Source organism: Patella vulgata, chromosome 4 (assembly GCF_932274485.2).
Source record: "Patella vulgata chromosome 4, xgPatVulg1.2, whole genome shotgun sequence".
Lineage (NCBI taxonomy): Eukaryota > Metazoa > Mollusca > Gastropoda > Patellidae > Patella > Patella vulgata.
The window spans coordinates 72803741-72822300 of NC_065882.2; the positions used below are offsets into that span (position 1 = coordinate 72803741).

General features: G+C 37.4%; 1 protein-coding gene and 1 long non-coding RNA gene across 2 annotated transcripts in view; one reads left to right on the forward strand and one right to left on the reverse strand.

Annotated features, from left to right (window-relative positions):
• Positions 1 to 18560, reverse strand: part of LOC126817475 (A disintegrin and metalloproteinase with thrombospondin motifs 7) — a 92001-nt gene that overhangs the window by 50366 nt on the left and 23075 nt on the right. The gene's annotated exons all lie outside the window — the stretch shown is intronic.
• Positions 533 to 1965, forward strand: LOC130012444 (uncharacterized). Its single transcript, XR_008787869.1, has 2 exons — positions 533 to 645; positions 1564 to 1965. It is a non-coding gene; the product is annotated as an uncharacterized LOC130012444 (long non-coding RNA).

Sequence of the window (18560 nt, forward strand, 5' to 3'; positions counted from 1 at the left end):
TTGGCTGTTGGAAATTGATATAAGAGTAGGCCGCATCACCGCTGTCCGGTCAAAATGTCCCTAATAGCACACTTTATGACGCATGCCCGTCTTCATTTGCCCTGTCGAAGGAGAACAGTAAGACGTAAAACCCCATTTCATTTCATTTTCTTTTCTTCGGGATCTCAGACCTGGTTTACCCATATCGGTGGTGCAGGACAAGGGGCAGAACAAGGATAAGCCTCTATTTGTGCATGGCATTTAATATACTCTTCATGGTGATATACGGCCTTTTGTAAATAATTAATGCCCCAAAGTGTATCACTGATGATGCGATTTTTTTTATTATTATTTCAAAGATATATTATGGTAAAGATTAGACCATTTGATCATACTTGGTTGAACAAAATCAAAATAATTAATGCCATCTCTCTCTCTCTCTCTCTCTCTCCCTCTCTCTTGCTCTCTCTCTCTCTCTCTCTCCCTCTCATTAAACAGCCTATCTTAACCTGAACCTAGACAGATTAATCTTGACCTATTGCCAAAATGTCAAGTGGATAAGAAGGTCGTGTCATTTACGATACACCAGATTGGCAAGGAAAACGAAAGCTGTCATAATAATGGATTCGAATCCCTGTTATCAGCATGGATCATGGTTCTGATAAGGTAAATCTTATTATATACACGTTTGGTCGCACAATCTAGACGCCCTGACTATGAGAACTTCCCAGGTGTATTTTAAATACTATGACCTAACGTAGAATAGGTATCTTATTTTAAATCCCCACCTAGACTTCTAAACAAAGTGGGGAGAGAATAAACACTTTTCCTTTCTAAACGAAGATATGGAATGAATGAACGAAAGGGGGTTTATCGCCCTACTTTTCTGCGCCAGCGATGCCGTGGTGACTCAGTGAGTATGACACTGGCGCGCTATTATGGGGCTCTCGGGTTCGCTCCCGGTGTTGGCCGAGAAATTTTCTCTGGATTTTCCGCTGTGGTTTAGCCTTGTCATTGGTGCAGGATGGGGGGGGGGCTGACAAGGACAGCTGTCTAGTCGTTCGGATGGGACGTTTACACATTGGTATGCACGTAAAAAACCTTGGCAGTTGGAATTCGATGTGTAAGCCGAGGCGCCGCTGTTCGGGCACAATTTCCTTCATAGCACAGAGCATGGGGTATGCCCGTCTTCATTAGTCCATCCGGTGCAAAAAAGTAGGACGTTAAACTCCATTTCATTTCTGCTCGAGCGAAGATATGGCATTGTTCGTAATTATGAGCACTACTGACCTCACATTCGATCACGATTTTCCAGCCTGTTTCCTTTAGTGCCTTTCGGAGAGTCTGACATGGAAAAGCGTCTAGTCGTTTGGCTGGGACAAAAATGTGGTAAAAGCACGCTTGAACGGTGGAATTCATTCAACGAAGATTAGACGGAAAGGTGCTGCAGGGTGTATGCCCGTCTGCATTAACCCGCTTCGGACACAACAGTAGGACGTTAAACCCAATTTCATTTTTGTGTGTATTTATTGACGATATACAATACCGTTTATAGATGACTTAATTATGTGTATTTATTTGTAGATGGGGTATTGTTTGTATTTACTGAAGACTGTTTAGAGTTAGGTTAATTTATGACATGTAAGTGAAGATAACCAGTTACATGTAGTAGAGCATTAAATGTAAACAGGAAGTTGATTTATTATGTTTATATGCAACAGACACTTCATCTAATAATCTTTAATGGAGCAAATTTATTCAAAGAATCTGCATGTTATTAATGACTTTCAAGAGTCGTAGTGGCTATGGAATATCGTAAGACGTGTTTTGTTTTTAAAATTGTGCTTCTCACAAGCTCACAGGCTTCAACACTGTCGCATTCGGGATAATATTTATGATTTTAAAACACAACTAATGACACATAGGCGGTTCGTTTTTAGCGTGCAGGTACTCCTCATAACGACACATCCGAGGTCGTAACTTTTTTAATAAATTTGCAACATTGTTTTAAAGTCTATAAACGCCATTGTGAAAGTTGAATCTCTGAAAGGAATGTCAGTCAGTAATGGTTCAATTCCGTTGAGTATTTTTCAAACGAGATAAATGGAATATATCTAGCGACGCTTGTAACTCTTCGCTAAAAGATGGGTCTCGTTTTAATCCAATTAAATCCGAGCCTGGGCATTATCTACAGCTACCGTTGATATTTTGTTTTTGTGTTCTTACTTCAATGTTACAATAATCAATTTGGGTAAATTTTAACGTGAATTAAACTGTGGGCATAGAGGCTTTAACATTAGATAATGATTGAAATATACAGCTAAACACATGGCAACGGGGAGAGAACAATTGGGTTAACGGCCACTCGACACAAAATAGGTCATTTCAGGATTAAATATTTTTCGTTTTTATTAGTCGCTTGTACCTAATGGTCTTTAGCTGAGGGGAAAACCGGGGGACCCAGAGAAAACCCCTAAGATCGACAGGCGACCATACTCCTTACCACGTAAATGGCAACGAATTCTGAGATAAAAATATACAACATCGTGTGTGTTCAAATAGATGAATATTAACAACGTAAAAAAAACATTTAAAAAAAAAAAAAATATTTTACACACGTTTCATATTTATTTCGCTTCAGAAAAGATCGTCTGTTTTATCTCTAAACTATAATTTGATATAGTCTACTTGTAGTTTCATGGTGGTATGTCAATTTTTTTTATATAGATCATAAAAAATACTCTTCGATAGTAGCGCGCATTGTTAGTGTAGATAAATGTACCTTAATATCATAACATTTTTATTTGGGCGGTTGAGTTTAACAAAATGGCAGTAACAAATGAGATAGGGTTTAACGTGTTATACAGCTCGAGCACTGCGCTTCCCAGTGTTATACAGGTCGAGCAATGCGGTTCCCAGTGTTATACCGTTCGCCCACTGCGGTCTCCAGTGTTATACAGCTCGAAAACTGCGGTCCCCAGTGTTATACAGCTCGAGTACTGCGGTTCCCAGTGTTATGCCGTTCGAGCACTGCGGTTCCCAGTGGTATACCATTCGACCACTGCGGTTCCCAGTGTTATAACGTTCGACCACTGCGGTTCCCAGTATTAAACCGTTCGACCACTGCGGTTCCCAGTATTATACCGTTCGACCACTGCGGTCCCCAGTGTTATACCGTTCGACCACTGTGGTTCCCAGTGTTATACCGTTCGACGCCTGCGAATCCCAGTAGTGTTTACCGTTGGTCACATTGCGTCTAAATTACGGCCATTTTTATTTTAGTATTTTAGCGATTAAAGTTGAGAGTTTATGCATACCAATTTGCACCCGGGGTTTTAGTAACATCCGAGTGACAAGACATGGCTAGCGTTACTAATTAAATTGTGCCCCGGAGTCCCATACACACGACCTCCATGGCTCCCTGTAACAAGCGATAAACACAAATTTTTATGGACATAATCACTTATTCATTTTATTCACAAATATTCACATTGAAACAACTGATCAATGTGACACGTACACAGGTTGAATCGCTAATGGAATAATTTCAAATTATCACCAAACTCTTAACCCTTAAAGAAAGTATTCCTGCATATCATTATTTTATAATTAAATTTAGTGCGTAGATACTGCAAATGATATGAATAACCACGTGTGAGTTCCTTGACAAGAAATGTTTTGCATTCATAGAATTTTGAAACGCTATTACTGTGAGTCAAACGTTTTGTCGTGCATTTTTGCCCCAGAAAAAAAGTGTGGGCTCCTTAACAAGAACATTGTTGTATTCATAGAGTTATGGAGGGCTGATACAGTGGATCGAAAGTATTGTTGTGAACTTTTACCGCCGCGAAGAAGATTATTTAGAAAAGATAGAATTCGAGAATATAAATATGAAAAGGTTTTCAGAAAATTTATTGGAGATTGTATGAACTATTTCAATTTTTAATGCCATTTCCCTGGATAGGTTGGAAAAAAAGTCAGGCCCGACTGAATTGTCACGCAACTTGTCATCGACTCAATTTCCGGTCGTGTTCCCATGTAAAATTTACATTTATCCTATCACTGATATAACTGCAAAAAAACATGGTTACCTAAACTAAAACTGAAATTACTCTTAGTAAAAACAAAAAATGGACGTTTAACAACACAGGCCAAATTTCTATTTGTAAATTGTTCGATCCCTGTATTGGCCGAGAAAGTTCATCCAGATTTTCCGGCGTGGTTCCCCCTTGTCAGTGATGCAGGGCGGAGGGCCTTACAAGGACAGCTGTCTAAGCGTTCGGATGGGACGAAAAACCGAGGTTCTGTGTACACATTGGCGCGTACGTGAAAGAGCCCATGGCTGTTGGAATTCGATATAAGAGTAGGCCGTAGTGCCGCTGTCCGGGCAAAATTTCCCTCATAGCACACTGTATGGCGTATGCTCCTCTTCATTAGCCCATTTCGGACTAGAGCAGTAGGACGTTAAATTCCATTTCATTTCATTTCATTTCTATCTGTAAACTTGTTAAACACGGTATCGTTACCGTACCCATAGATACACCCCTTTAACTAACTGTGTATACGATATCCATGATTGTTGTACACCTGTGTCCAGTAGACCATGGTTCGTGGTTTTACGCCGTTGTTCATTCATAAATGTACAAATATCAGATTACCTAGACAGTTTATTGGTCGGCCTTACAATACTACACAAAACATTCATTGATGAAACTCAAAGATAGCTTTGAGTAACTTTAAGTTTGGCTATTAACTAAAGCTGGCGTTTTGACACTATAAGTAATTCTATACCCTTTGTTGATGAAATATTATACCGTATTGTTCACCATCAGGTCTAAACAGGGTTTCCAGTTACTTTATATTCAAGGCAAAATATCGCCAATGACATGTCACTTCCGGGTACATTAATGTTGTCAATGCATGTCCAACAATTCTGGACATCTCTGGGAATCGTCTGTTTTGCGTTCAGACGAATGGGTGACTGGCGATGATTTATGATAGATTAATACCAAATTCTCGAACAAAGGCCAAGTTTTTTGGTAGAGCAAAGACAGCTATCAAAGAAACCGGCCAAGGTGATTAAATATGTTTTCCCACGTACAAACAATGTGATTTGGTGATGTATTTGGACTAAAAAATATCCAAACTATCTATCGAACGTGTGCTTCAAATCCCTATCAAAATATTTTAATTCAAGAAAACTACACCAAATCATAATAGTCTATTTCAAGCAGCCTTGTTTTACACGTGACTTAATTGCGCGGGAACCATTTTAGTTTATATTTGTCGATACGTGCTGTCCATTTAGCACAAATTAAGAAACCAAAGAAAATTCTTGGATTATTGGCTGTCAACTTCTTTTCTTTTTCCACAGAGTCTTATCCTTTAGTGGCATTTAGCAATTGGAAACATAACAAAACTGACACAGTTATATGGGACAACAATCATTGGTTTATTATACACAAGCACAACGTTTCGATAAGTATTCTCTTATCGTTATCAAGCACAATGACATTTAGTGAATGTGGTTTTATTTTTCATTTACAAGACCTTGTGTAAATATGTTAAATATGTCTGTTAATTGTTTGAACTCTTCAAATCATTAGTAATAAGAATGGTTTCACATTGTACATATATATAGACCCTTAAGTTTACTAAATGAGATTGTGCTTGATAACGATAAGATAATACTTATCGAAACGTTGTGCTTGTGTATAATAAACCAGTGATTGTTGTCCCATATAATTGTGTCAGTTGTGTTTTTTTCCACAGAGTCTACTGGACGTTTAATTCTGTCAATGTTTTCACAACAGCTAGCAATTCAATGAATACATACGAAGCGCCTCTTTCATCACCCGGTTGTCTTGTGTATGGGCGGCGCCAAATGGGTGTTTTTCAGGGAATCCAGTACTTTTCTGGTAAGATTAAGTGTCTCTATTTTCCATGAACATGCTTGCCATGTTGCCATACATTTATTGAAAATAATTACCCTATAAATAGGTGGAAAATTTTGGCACCATTATTGGCTAATTAAATAGACGTTAAATAAATCTATTTAAATTCAACTGCACATAAGTTACCGGGCTTCAATTGACGAAAAAGGAAACCAAATATATAAACCTAAATTAGATCCAATTTAACGAAAAGAAACGCTGAATCATAAATCATTGTACCATGGCGATTTTGATGAAATTTTCTGAACAATGAGCCCTATTTATAAAAAAAGGGACCCCTACTGCGCCCCAATTACCCCAAAACATAAAATACACATTCAATAAATACACGTATAATTGACATGTTTAAATAGAAGTCAAATAAAGCTGTAAGATTAGTTATACCAATCTTACTCTAAAACACTTAGACATCGCACAATTACCCCACCAACACCTCCATTAAACCAAAACAGAGTTTCTATAAACGTCATATTTTGAGAGTTATGAATGGGAAACACTATTCGATTTCAAATGTATAAATACAAGTAAAACCTGTCACTTAACATGTGCTAAGCGCACATTTGGCTTAAACAGTCGTCTGTCAAAAGTATGGTTGAATGTTATGGATTTCTTTCGTATTATATTTTTTGTGGGCGTACTAAACACTTTCAGTCAGGTAACAATAATTTATCATACTGCAGTAGATGACCTAATTAATCTCTGGGCAATATATCTTTAACAAGACATAGGTACAAGAAAAATTGCTATGTGAACTTCACAAATCAATAGAAGTATCAGATTGTTCCAGAATGAATAAGAATGCCCTACCTCGTGCTCGACACCCGTCACTACCTATAGCTTACTGGGGCAATTAACTGATGGTTTTAGTGTAATATTTCTGTCATTTCCAACCCTGTCTAATTTAGACGGGTGTTATTGTCCCAGAGCGTAATTGGCCAAGGTAAACGCAGTATTTACGCGTAAGCATGTTACAAGGTTGTATAATTGTCCGTCTTCATTAGCCCAGGTTAGGAGCAGAACAGTAGGACGTTAAACCCCATTTCATTTCATTTCATTTGTATAATTGTACATGAACAAAATTAATTAGAGTGGACCTTCCGCATTGTTCCACGTGGCAAAATCTCACAGTTTAAATAAAAGCGGTACCAGATGTTACATAAGAAAAGAGAGAGAGAAATGGGGATTTTGGGACTGGCATATGGTTCAATTTTATTTCAATAATTCGCATGTGCGTAGGGGTCTTTAGCAGTGGGAGGAAACCGAAGGACCCGGAGAAAACCCACGATGTTGGACATGCAACCCTACTCATTGTCATGTACAACCGGGGAATTAAAACCACGCCAGTTGATTCAATGACAGACTTTACGATACAAAACGCACGCGCTAACCATCCGGCCATCCACCCCCACCCCCGATCAGAAAAGAGGACAGGATATCCTGCCTCATAAACGACACCCGTATTGTATTTCACGGATACACTACGGTAATAGATATTTAAAAAAGTGTTTTAATATAAATTGAGTAGGAGCTGATTAAGTATATAGTCCGGGAGTTATTATGCCGTGTACATGGTTAAAGATATGTTTATGAATGGAGGAAATGGGGTTATTTTCCACGTCAATGATTCTAATTGTATATTATTATAACCCAACTTTACAGCTTTGACTGGTGGCGTATTACAAGAATACACTGACTGTGGGTGGCTTTTATAATTTCCTAAGACGATTTCCTGCTCAAAATTAACATCCACCCCCACCCCACCCCCCCAAAAAAAATCGGTGAACTTTGCGAATAAAAAAGATGGTCCGTTTTATGGAGTGTACACATTCCCTGTCTTGTGTATAATACACACAACTCTAAAAGAAAACAAAAGATGGCAGATCAGCATATTTGGTAAATAAAAATGAAATGAAATGGGGTTTAACGTCTAGATCCTACTTTTCCGTACCAATCGGATTCCAACTATCAAGGGTTATTTTACGTACACACCGATGTTTAAACGGGACCTCAATTTTTCGATCCATCCGAACCACTAAACATATTTCTAACAATACCAATGAAAAAGTCAAACAAAAAGTACGTTGCATCTTGTGTTTCAGAAAAAGTGAACATGGTCTGGTTTGTGTACGACATCCGTTCCTACGCATATTAATGGTTTGAACTTGAACTTTAGAAGAAAAGCGATATCGTAGAAAAAATACTTTATTTTCAGTTGCGTTCAGGACAGCTGTTACATAATATAATGGAATCACTCAGTTAAAATATTTAGATAAAGAGCTGACTCAATCTGATTAAAACACAGATCCTATTTCATTTCGTTTTATATAGTTCAAAATTTCGTTTTACTTGTCTTTACTACACTAGAATCTGAAAGAGTTGTTATATAACCCGCGTTCTGGATGATGTAAGGGATGCGCCAATGACACGGTCTGTTACGGCGAGTTTTTGGCGTGAGGTGCACGGAACTGTGGGTATCCCACTAGAAACATCAACGCTGATTGGTTAATCAAAAGTCTGACGTCATTGGGTCAAAAGTCGCTCGTATGGCCTCTGATGCGACCTTTCACTACAACCAGTCAGATCTTCATCGAAAATATAAAAAAAAGAAACGAAATATAGATCTGTATTTTAATCAGATTGGAGCTAGGAATAATTATATTGAAAATTTCATTCAAACAACTTTATTCTGAGCGAAGTTATCACCGTTTGAAGTTTTGACAAGATGTGGCATATATTGTTTATTATCATATTTATTTATTTATTTAGGCGAAGGGGTGGTTGGCACTAATTTCTTAAATACAAAAATTCATGTAGCATTTAGGTGTTATTTAAGATTTTATCTCGACCATATCTTAAATTTCTAAAATACCGAAAAAACAACGAATCCTGTAGCGAAAGCGTTTGAAAGAGAAAATAGAAAAGATAGTAATCAAAAAATCTCAATAATCGAAAAACGCTTCAGAAATTCCTAGTATGTCGGTAATTTCAAACATTCAAATGGCGACAGACAATTTTTATAAATCTCAAAACAATTTTAATAGCCAATAAAAATAAATTATCAACTGTCAACATAACACCCGACAGCCATTGATATTACTTATCAATCAAATTCAAAATCTCCAACATCAGCATAAAAGAGACAATGCCTTCGTTATATTCTAAACACGTGGCAAATTGTTATTTAATCTTTCAGATATCAAAGTAGATGTCGATCAATTTGGAAATTCCAAAAAAAAAATCATTTTTCATCTAAGCTTTTAAATTATTTTTTACTTTTTCTGTGTTCTTAGGAAACACCTTGCATATGCCTGTTGTTCAATTTAAAAAAAACATTTTTCATCTAAACTTTCAAATTATTTTTACTTTTTCTGAATACACAGGAAAGACTTTACATAGGCCGTTTGTTCATTTCTGTTCAAACGAATAAAACATTGTTTAAAGTAAAGCCCTTTGAGGGCATTTTAAAAGGGCTGTTAAGTATAGAGACCGTATATCAAGAGCCTATGTTTGCTTATAAAACATGCCTTGTACATATATATAGTCGCAGGGAGCAAAATCCTTGATATATGATTTCTGTGTTTTGTGTTTATAGTGCATTTGTGTGTCATCAACAATATTTGTTTTACAAAGAATAGGTTGCTAAAAACGGGAAGTCATATGCACATAGCCTCTGGTTTGTTTGTTTAATCTTTGGCCCCTAAAAGTGAGAAAACCTTTAACAAATATCTGTGTTTAAATGTCTTGATCAAAGTGCAAAGATCTAATTTAAAACAGTCTACAATAACAACAAAAAATATGTTCATACCTGTTTATACATGTTTTTGTATTCTTCAGAATTCTGAGATAGTTTGTTTTTAGTCAAAGTTAATATAAGGCTTTGTCGATTACATTTTATAAAATTTGTTTAAATAACCACATACAACATCATTTTAATAGATAATTTTAAGCTTTTATTGGCCATCATATAGCAATATAATAGTCACCTACTTGGTGGTCCAGTGGTCTAACGTATGTGCTTTAAATCATAAAGTCATTGGATGATCATATTGCAATTGAAGAAGTCGTAGGTTTTGTTCAAGAGTTCTGGCCAAAGGACGAGAACAGCAAGAAGTTTGGCAACTGACTGGGATCAGTTACTGGTTCGGGGTGGGGCGTGGGTGGGGGGAATGGTTCGAGACGTGTAAAATCACAAGGTTTGTCATAGAGTCAAGTGGCATGGTTTCGATTCCCGGCTTGTACGTGCCCAGGAGTAGGGTTGCCTGTCCAACCTCATGGGTACTCTGGTTTCCTGCCACCGCTGCAGACCCTTACGCGCAAGCGAATTATTGATAACAAATTAACCATTTGTTAGTCCGGAAATCTTCGAAGAAAGATAAACTGTTCTGTTGCGGAACGAACCTTATTATTACGCGTGCCATTTAACACAAACAAATTAAACCATTATGCTTAGAAGGCAAACGACACAGTACAGCACTCTTCACAAAGGGCAATGAATGGGGCCTTCGAGGGTTTCTTATACCACCGCTGCATGCTACCTATTCTGTGTTATTCTATATGTCGAAGAACTGAAAAAATATCAGGCTGCACTGTGTCGTTTGCCTTCTAAGCAGAATGGTTTAATTTGTTTGTGTTAAACGGCATACTTAATAATAAGAGAAAGGGGGGGGGGGGTAATATGGGGGGAGGGGGCTTATTCGCAAAAACTTAAATTAAAGGATTTTAAGAATTGAGCTCTTCCATTGGCCAATGAGCTCAAACGTGTACTAGGATCGGAAGTCGTAATCAATGAAAATGCCTACACCCTTAAAATATTTTAGGATAAGATTTCTTGAATTAGGATCCAGACTTTCATCTTTACATTTACATCAATCCACAAAGAAAACCGGGTATCAGAAAAATGCAACACAAAGATTTGTTATCAATCAGATAAAGGCTAAGCTGAAAACCAGGCGTTGTCCAGTTAGATATGATTTCACGGTTTGCACATGGTACATAAACACAAGAACAGATGTCTGAATGTTTATATACTTATGTTTTGAATGCTGCACCTCTGTACAACAAATGTCTTTAATGTAGATATATGTTATCTACTAAACACTGATATACATATATATTTCACAGATTCGTATCTTCATGGGCTCGGAGGTTAGCATTTACCTAGACATTACAGTCCAACCTAACTGGTTTGCACTTGTCACTGGTGCAGGATGTGGGTGCTAATGATGACGGGCATTACAGATGACGGGCATTACATTTTGTCCGGACAGCGGCCTTTCCACATACTTTCTGCGAATTCGAACTGACACGGGCCAACGTGGAACTTGGTTTTTCTTCCCATCCGAACAACAAGAGGGTGTTCTTTGCCAGACCGTCCGTCCTGCACAACTGACAAGTGGGAACCACACTCGGAAATCTCGAGCAACATTCTCGACCGTGACATTCTGCTTAGTGACTCATCATCTTACTTCTTGGGACACAAATGCCTTTATTCTTGAAAATCAACTGTACAATTTTTTTGTTGCTATTTTATCATCACAAATGTTCACCCACATATGTTATGAATTTTGACACTAAGGGTTGCAAAAAGGGTGAATTAGAAGCAACTTAGAACGTCAAAGCAATTAGATTCTCTTTAGTTTCGTCTTTTTCACGAACTGACGTCAAGAGACCGAAATAAGATTTAATTAACACAATAATAATAGAGGTTTTTTATTAAGATGCATTATGTAAGAGCTAAATCTGCCAATTGCAGGTCTTTTTTCTGGCTTCAAATGTTATATAAATTATTATCTAAACATCATTCACATGAGCAGCACATAATCAGCCCCCTAGAACGTCGCATGGCTGAGATATTAAGTGGATTAGAAAATGTCTGCCATGTGGTCGTTAAATGTTAAAATGGAAAATCGAAACATCTTTTATTATCGCAGCAATGGTACTGCAGTAAATCTAGACTATTTAGGTTATGTTTGTCAAAACTTCAATCATTCATAACTTCATAAAATAATTTGATTGAAATTGTCATTTTATTTATTTTTATTGATCTATTTTTGAACTATTATAGCAAGAACAGCCAGCTCTTTATCTTATTCTTACATTAGGCATCTTTACAAAAAAGAGAAATATAAAACTTTCAAGAGACACATCGCTAAATAGGGCTGCTGCGTTGTTGTAAACACACAACGTGAAACTTATACAAACGGTGAATTAAGCACATTCCAAACAATGAAATCCAGACATCTGACATAGCTACTGAAAAATCGTTTCCTAGACATTCTCACATTTCCTCCTACAACGTTTTACCTTTGGTGCCAAAAAATAATAATTTTTTCTCAGGTAAATTTAAAGGTGAAGTATAACAGAGGTATTTTCAGAATACTGCAGCATTTGTTAATTCATCGAAAAAAAGGAATCTTCCTTAGCCGGATTGGCGCAGACAATTAGGACGTTAACCCCATTTTATCTGATTTCATTTATATAATTTCCAATGTGAGTGCGACCTTAGTCTATGTCGGCGTTTTCATCTGAAAGTATTATAATTATATAGTAAAGTTATGCTATTTCCAGTGTGAACGTGGCTTTAGTTTATGACGGCATTTGTACCTAAAAACATCATGATTACATAATTAGTTACATTTACAATGTGAAAGCGGTCTTAGCCTATGTCGGTATTTGCACCCAAAAATATCCTGGTTATGTAATTAACGTATAATATTTCTAAAGTGATATTGCCCTGTGTCGGCATACATGTTAAGTATCTAAAACACCATGATTATATAATTAAGGTATACAATCCAACGATGTGAATGTGCACACAGCCTTAGTTGATGTCGGCATCGGTACCCGCAAAAAATCCTGGGGCCTGTTTCACGAAATTTTAACTAAGATAAAATCCAAATTTTAGTAATTTGATTGGATAATATTAGATTGGTTTTAGTGCTTAGCCAATCAAAATTGAAGTATCTACTAAAATATGGATTTTATCTTTAGTTAAACAGGGCCCATATTATATAATTAAAGTTATGCAATTTCCAATGTGAACACGATCTTAGTCTATCAAATCACCATGATTATATAATTAAGTTTTATAATATCCAATGATCTGAACACAGCCTTAGTTTATGTCTGCGTTTGTATCCCAACGAATGCTGATTATATAATTAATTAAAGTTATACAATTTCCAATGTGATTTATTATTACGGTACAATATGTCTAATGTGAACACGACTTTAGTCTATGTCGTCCCTAATATATAATTAAAGACCACATAAGATGGGCGAAAAAACTTTTAGGTACGTATAGTCAATAGTTACTATATCCACTTTACTGCAAGTTCACACCAATCTGATTAAAATTAATTCAGCTATTAACGTTTAAATATCCGACACCCCAATGTAAACTCGGTCTTTGTCTATATCACATAATTAATAACCTGTGTGAAGTTTTCGTCGGCATTTGTATCCCAAAATATCATGAATATATAATTAGTGTATAATAATTCCAATGTGGACTCGACCTAAGCCTATGTCGGCATTAGTACCTCAAAATAACATGACTATATAATTAATTTCCAGCGTGAACTCGGTCTTAGACAATTGTACCTAAATATCATGATGATATAATTAATTTCCTATGTGATCATGCCCTTATCTATGTCGGCGTGTGTACCTAAACCATCACGATTATGTAAGTAAGATATAATATGTCCAATGTGATTTAGCCTTAGTCTATGTCGGTATTTGTACCTAAACCATCACGATTATGTAATTAAGATATAACGTGTCCAATGTGAACTCGCCTTAGTCTATGTTGTTATACCTAAAAACCATCATGATTACATAATTAAGATATAATATGTCCAATGTGATCTCGGCCTTAGTCTGTGTCGGTATTTGTACCTAAAAACCATCACGATTATATAATTAAGATATAATAATGTGATATGTCTAATGTGAACTCGGCCTTAGTCTGTGCCGGTATTTGTACCTAAAAACCATCACGATTATATAATTAAGATATAATATGTGATATGTACAATGTGAACTCGGCCTTAGTCTGTGTCGGTATTTGTACCTAAAAACCATCACGATTATATAATTATAACCCGTGAACATATATCCTGACATCTGCTGCTAAGTTATATATACATGTATTAAATATACACAAATTACATAAATTCTGTAAACATGACATAATTATTTAATTAGTAGAACACTATGACCCCAGATGATAAAACACCTGTTGTGCATTATCAATACACGTGCAATATTTTAGACGTTTGAAATCAGTTGGTACCAAGGAGCTTCTTTAATGATAAACATACTGAAGATGTTTTTAACGTATTTATTAATGGATGCCTACTTTTAATTAAATTAACAGAGATATTTAGCTTATAGGTGGAGCTGTACGAGACCAAACCAGAGATGGAGAGAGGGGTGGGGCAGTTAACGGACACTCGACACAAACTAGATCATTTCGGGACTAACATATGGTTCAATTTTATTACAATAATTCGCTTGCGCGTAGGGGTCTTTAGCAGTGGGGGAAACCGGGGGACACGGATAAAACCCACGAGGTTGAACAGGCGATCCAAACAAGAGACCGGAACCACAACAACCAATAATATAAGGAACGACAAGACCGAGCAAGCGAAAGGAAGATCAACCAATAATATAAGGAACGACAAGACCGAGCAAGCGAAAGGAAGATCAACCAATAATATAAGGAACGACAAGACCGAGCAAGCGAAAGGAAGATCAACCAATAATATAAAGAACGACAAGACCGAGCAAGCGGAAGGAAGATCAACCAATAATATAAGGAACGACAAGACCGAGCAAGCGGAAGGAAGATCAACCAATAATATAAAGAACGACAAGACCGAGCAAGCGGAAGGAAGATCAACCAATAATATAAGGAACGACAAGACCGAGCAAGCGAAAGGAAGATCAACAAATAATATAAAGAACGACAAGAACGAGCAAGCGGAAGGAAGATCAACCAATAATATAACGAACGACAAGACCGAGCAAGCGGAAGGAAGATTGTACAATGCTAAGGGATCTTATAATGCACCACTGAAAAGGAGGAACCCCGCCGGAAAATCCAAAAAACTTTCTTGGCCAATGAGGGATCAAACACGGAATCTCCAGGTTAACGAGCCAAGGTCTTACTCAGTTAGCCTTAGCCACCGTGGCTCTGCATGGCGTATACCTACTCTACATTAGCCGGGTGGTTCAGAAAAATAGGACGAAAAACCCCATTTCATTTAACCAGATTTATAAAGTGTGAGAAAGTTTATTATAAACTAGACACCATGTTGTTATTTATCATGATTAATTTACTGAATAAAAACAAATTCTCGATTAAATCACCATCAAATCAAAGATATTAGCTGATATAGTCAGGTGTATTGATAACGGTAAGTATTACAACTAGAAAATACGGATATCAAACTTAACAAGGTTATTTCACTTACAGAATACAGATATCAAAAGAGAGAGAGAGAGAGAGAGGGGGGGGGGGGTAACGTCCACTCAACACAAACTATGGTACAATTTTATTTCAATAATTCGCTTGCGTGTAGGGGTCTTTAGCAGTGGGAGGAAAGCGGAGCACCCGGAGAAAACCCACGAGGTTGGACAGGTGACCCTACTACTTGTCAAATACAACCGGGGAAACGAAACCCCGCCAGCTGATTCAATGATACAGCGCGCACGTGCTAACCATTCGGACATCCAACCCCCCACCCACTACAGATACCATACTTAACAAGGTTAGTTCACTTAGAAAATACAAATATCTAACTTAACGAGGTTGTTTGACCTAGAAAATTCGGATATCAAATTTAATATGAGTTAAACAAATTAACCAGATTAACAAGATTATTTGACCTAGAATATACGGATATCAAAGTTTTTGGTGTTTAAATGTTACAAAATTAATTCCAGTAACTATACATTATAGCATGGATTAAACTGTAAACAAAAATGACGTTCTACGACTTTAAGGACGTATATTAATCTCACTTATCGCTTGGCCATTTCATGTATTTCAGTTAAAACTTTCAATAATCTCCTCTACTCATAATTTATGATCATAGGCCAGAAAAGAAAGTGGTCGACCTCACTTAACCTCCTTTCACCGGCCATCATTAACTGGTCATCTATATCAATAAAACTATCCCCGCGTTCCAGATCTATATTCATGGAACGTGTCAATAATAACTATTGACGAATCACACAGGCTAATTATGATCAACACCAGGCCTTGTGGTGTGGAAATTTGCGAGAAATACCTCTTCAGCTGACCTTGTGTTGTGGACAGTAACGAGAGATACCTCTTGAACCGACCAGTAAATTGGTGAGTCCCAGACCTTTTATCGTGGACAGTAGCGATGGGCACCTCTTCAACCGGCCAGTAAATTGTGAGTCAGATGTTCAGTTCTGAAAGAGTAATGTCGAGTACAATTCTAGTCATGTACGAGACTATTTGTTTTTGAAGAAGTAAACTGGAGACTTGGATATAATACTGTAGAAGATTCCTGTTTGAAATTGACCCCTAATGTTTAAACAGTGTTCAGCCGATTGCCCGAGTTTCTTTGGCGGCCATAACACGTTTTGAGTCGATCAACCGAATATTTGGGCGCCACTATTTGGGAAATAATGACTGTTAAATATTCCATAATTCTCACACGATTCTATGGTTCCGCTTTTAGTCTTGGGAGGAAAAGAGCAATAAATATTTTCTCCGACATGATTTTGTACTTCTGTATCCATTAATGTTTTATATGGTCGATTATATAATTCACAATATTCAAGCTCTTACAGAATAAAAAGGCAATAGGGTCGTAAAAGGCATATTTTTCCACTAGTCTAATGGCTTAATGATTACTGTTAAAGAGAAATGAATACCCTTAGCTTTATAAATTCTAACACACAGTTGCGTGACAAGTGGTCTGACGCATGTCCTTATCCAACACTGCGTCAAAAGAGTTTCAGGTCTAAATATTAAGGCTACCTGCAGATTTCGTCAAGGTCACGAAACAGGGTTAAGGCACGTGATTGTTGACGAGGATTGTTGGTAAGGGTAGGGGTAAGGGTTAGGGCTAGGGATAGCGGTAGTCCTATTTACACCTCGTGACCTTGACGAAATCTGCAGGTGGGCTTAATATTTAGAACTTAGCATGGCGTTAGATCGCCTGTCTAACCTCGTGATTTTCCTCTTTTTTTCCCTCTAGGTTTCCTTTTTTTCACCAACGGTCGATGCAGAACTGTAAGACTTGAAACCTTATTTCATTTCATTCATTCGTTATTTCACCGGAATCTTACAGTTTTTATTGTATATGATAATAACCCAACAGCTTAATGAAACACAATATCTAACCAGTTTAACCTACAGTTTTATTTTATATGACTAGTAGTTGACCCGTAGCAGGGGTAAAACCATGAACCGGAAGTAGCTAACTCCGAAACCAGGCATATGTTAAAGCCTCGGGTCAGACCTAGTGTGGCCGCCAACGCTGAACAGACAGACAGACAAGCAAACGACAATCACAAATATTAGACAATCTAAGGCCCGATTTCCATGCAAGCGTTTTGGCAGCGTTTCCGCGCGCGTATTCGCCGACGAAACACTCTGTATAATGTAAATATAATGGGACTATTTCCATGAAACCGGCGAAAACGTGCATGAAAACGCGTACGTGGAAAACGGGCTTAACACAGTTATCTGGTATAATAAGTATGTTTTAAACAAGATAACAAATTATATTTCTAACCTCCGCCAACCATTCAAGTCTTTAAATAAACGATTATTCTGGCAACTGTGGTAAATAATGAATGAAGAAACACTACAGATTATACCTACTATTTATAGAGATAACTGATATAGATTGGTCTATTTTAGAAACTCCCCCCTCCCCCACTATTATAATGTGACTGATTAATTTAGATTGAACTATTTTAGAAACTTATCCATCACCCACCCATACCGCCCATTTATCTATAAACATATACATCACAAAATGTAATGTATATATTCACTCTAATTGAATTACTCACACTCAGTGGCATACCGTCGATGATTCGAGGTGGTGTGTGGGGTATTGGGGGTCCACGATCAGACTTAAGGAGAGGGGTGTGCAGCCGGTAGGGTTACTGTAATTGAATTACTTACACTCAGTGGCGTACCATCGAGGATGCGGGGGCAGGGGGGGGGGGCATCACCGACACGACCGGTATTCGTACCACAGAGCCCCGATCCGATCCCGATACCCTACAGGGGGTAAGATAGATACCCTATTTTGCATTCCTTGCAAATTGTGGGTAGGGGACTGAAAATTTACCTTGCTCCGACACACAAATATTCTCTCGGTGGCCTGGTCCACGAAATTCAAGCAATCATTGAAAATCTGTGTATTCCGTTAAACTTTTTTGGAACATCGTGCGTCAAATTCAAACACGATTCTCCCAGATTAATATTTCCATCTAAAGAACCAAGAATCTCACAAACATTATCAATTTGGTATATTCGGCTAAATGGGTGTTTGGTGATATCTGGGCAAAAATAACGAAATTCTGGCACTTGAACCTATGCACCCGCCTCCCACTTCTCACAAATCCCTA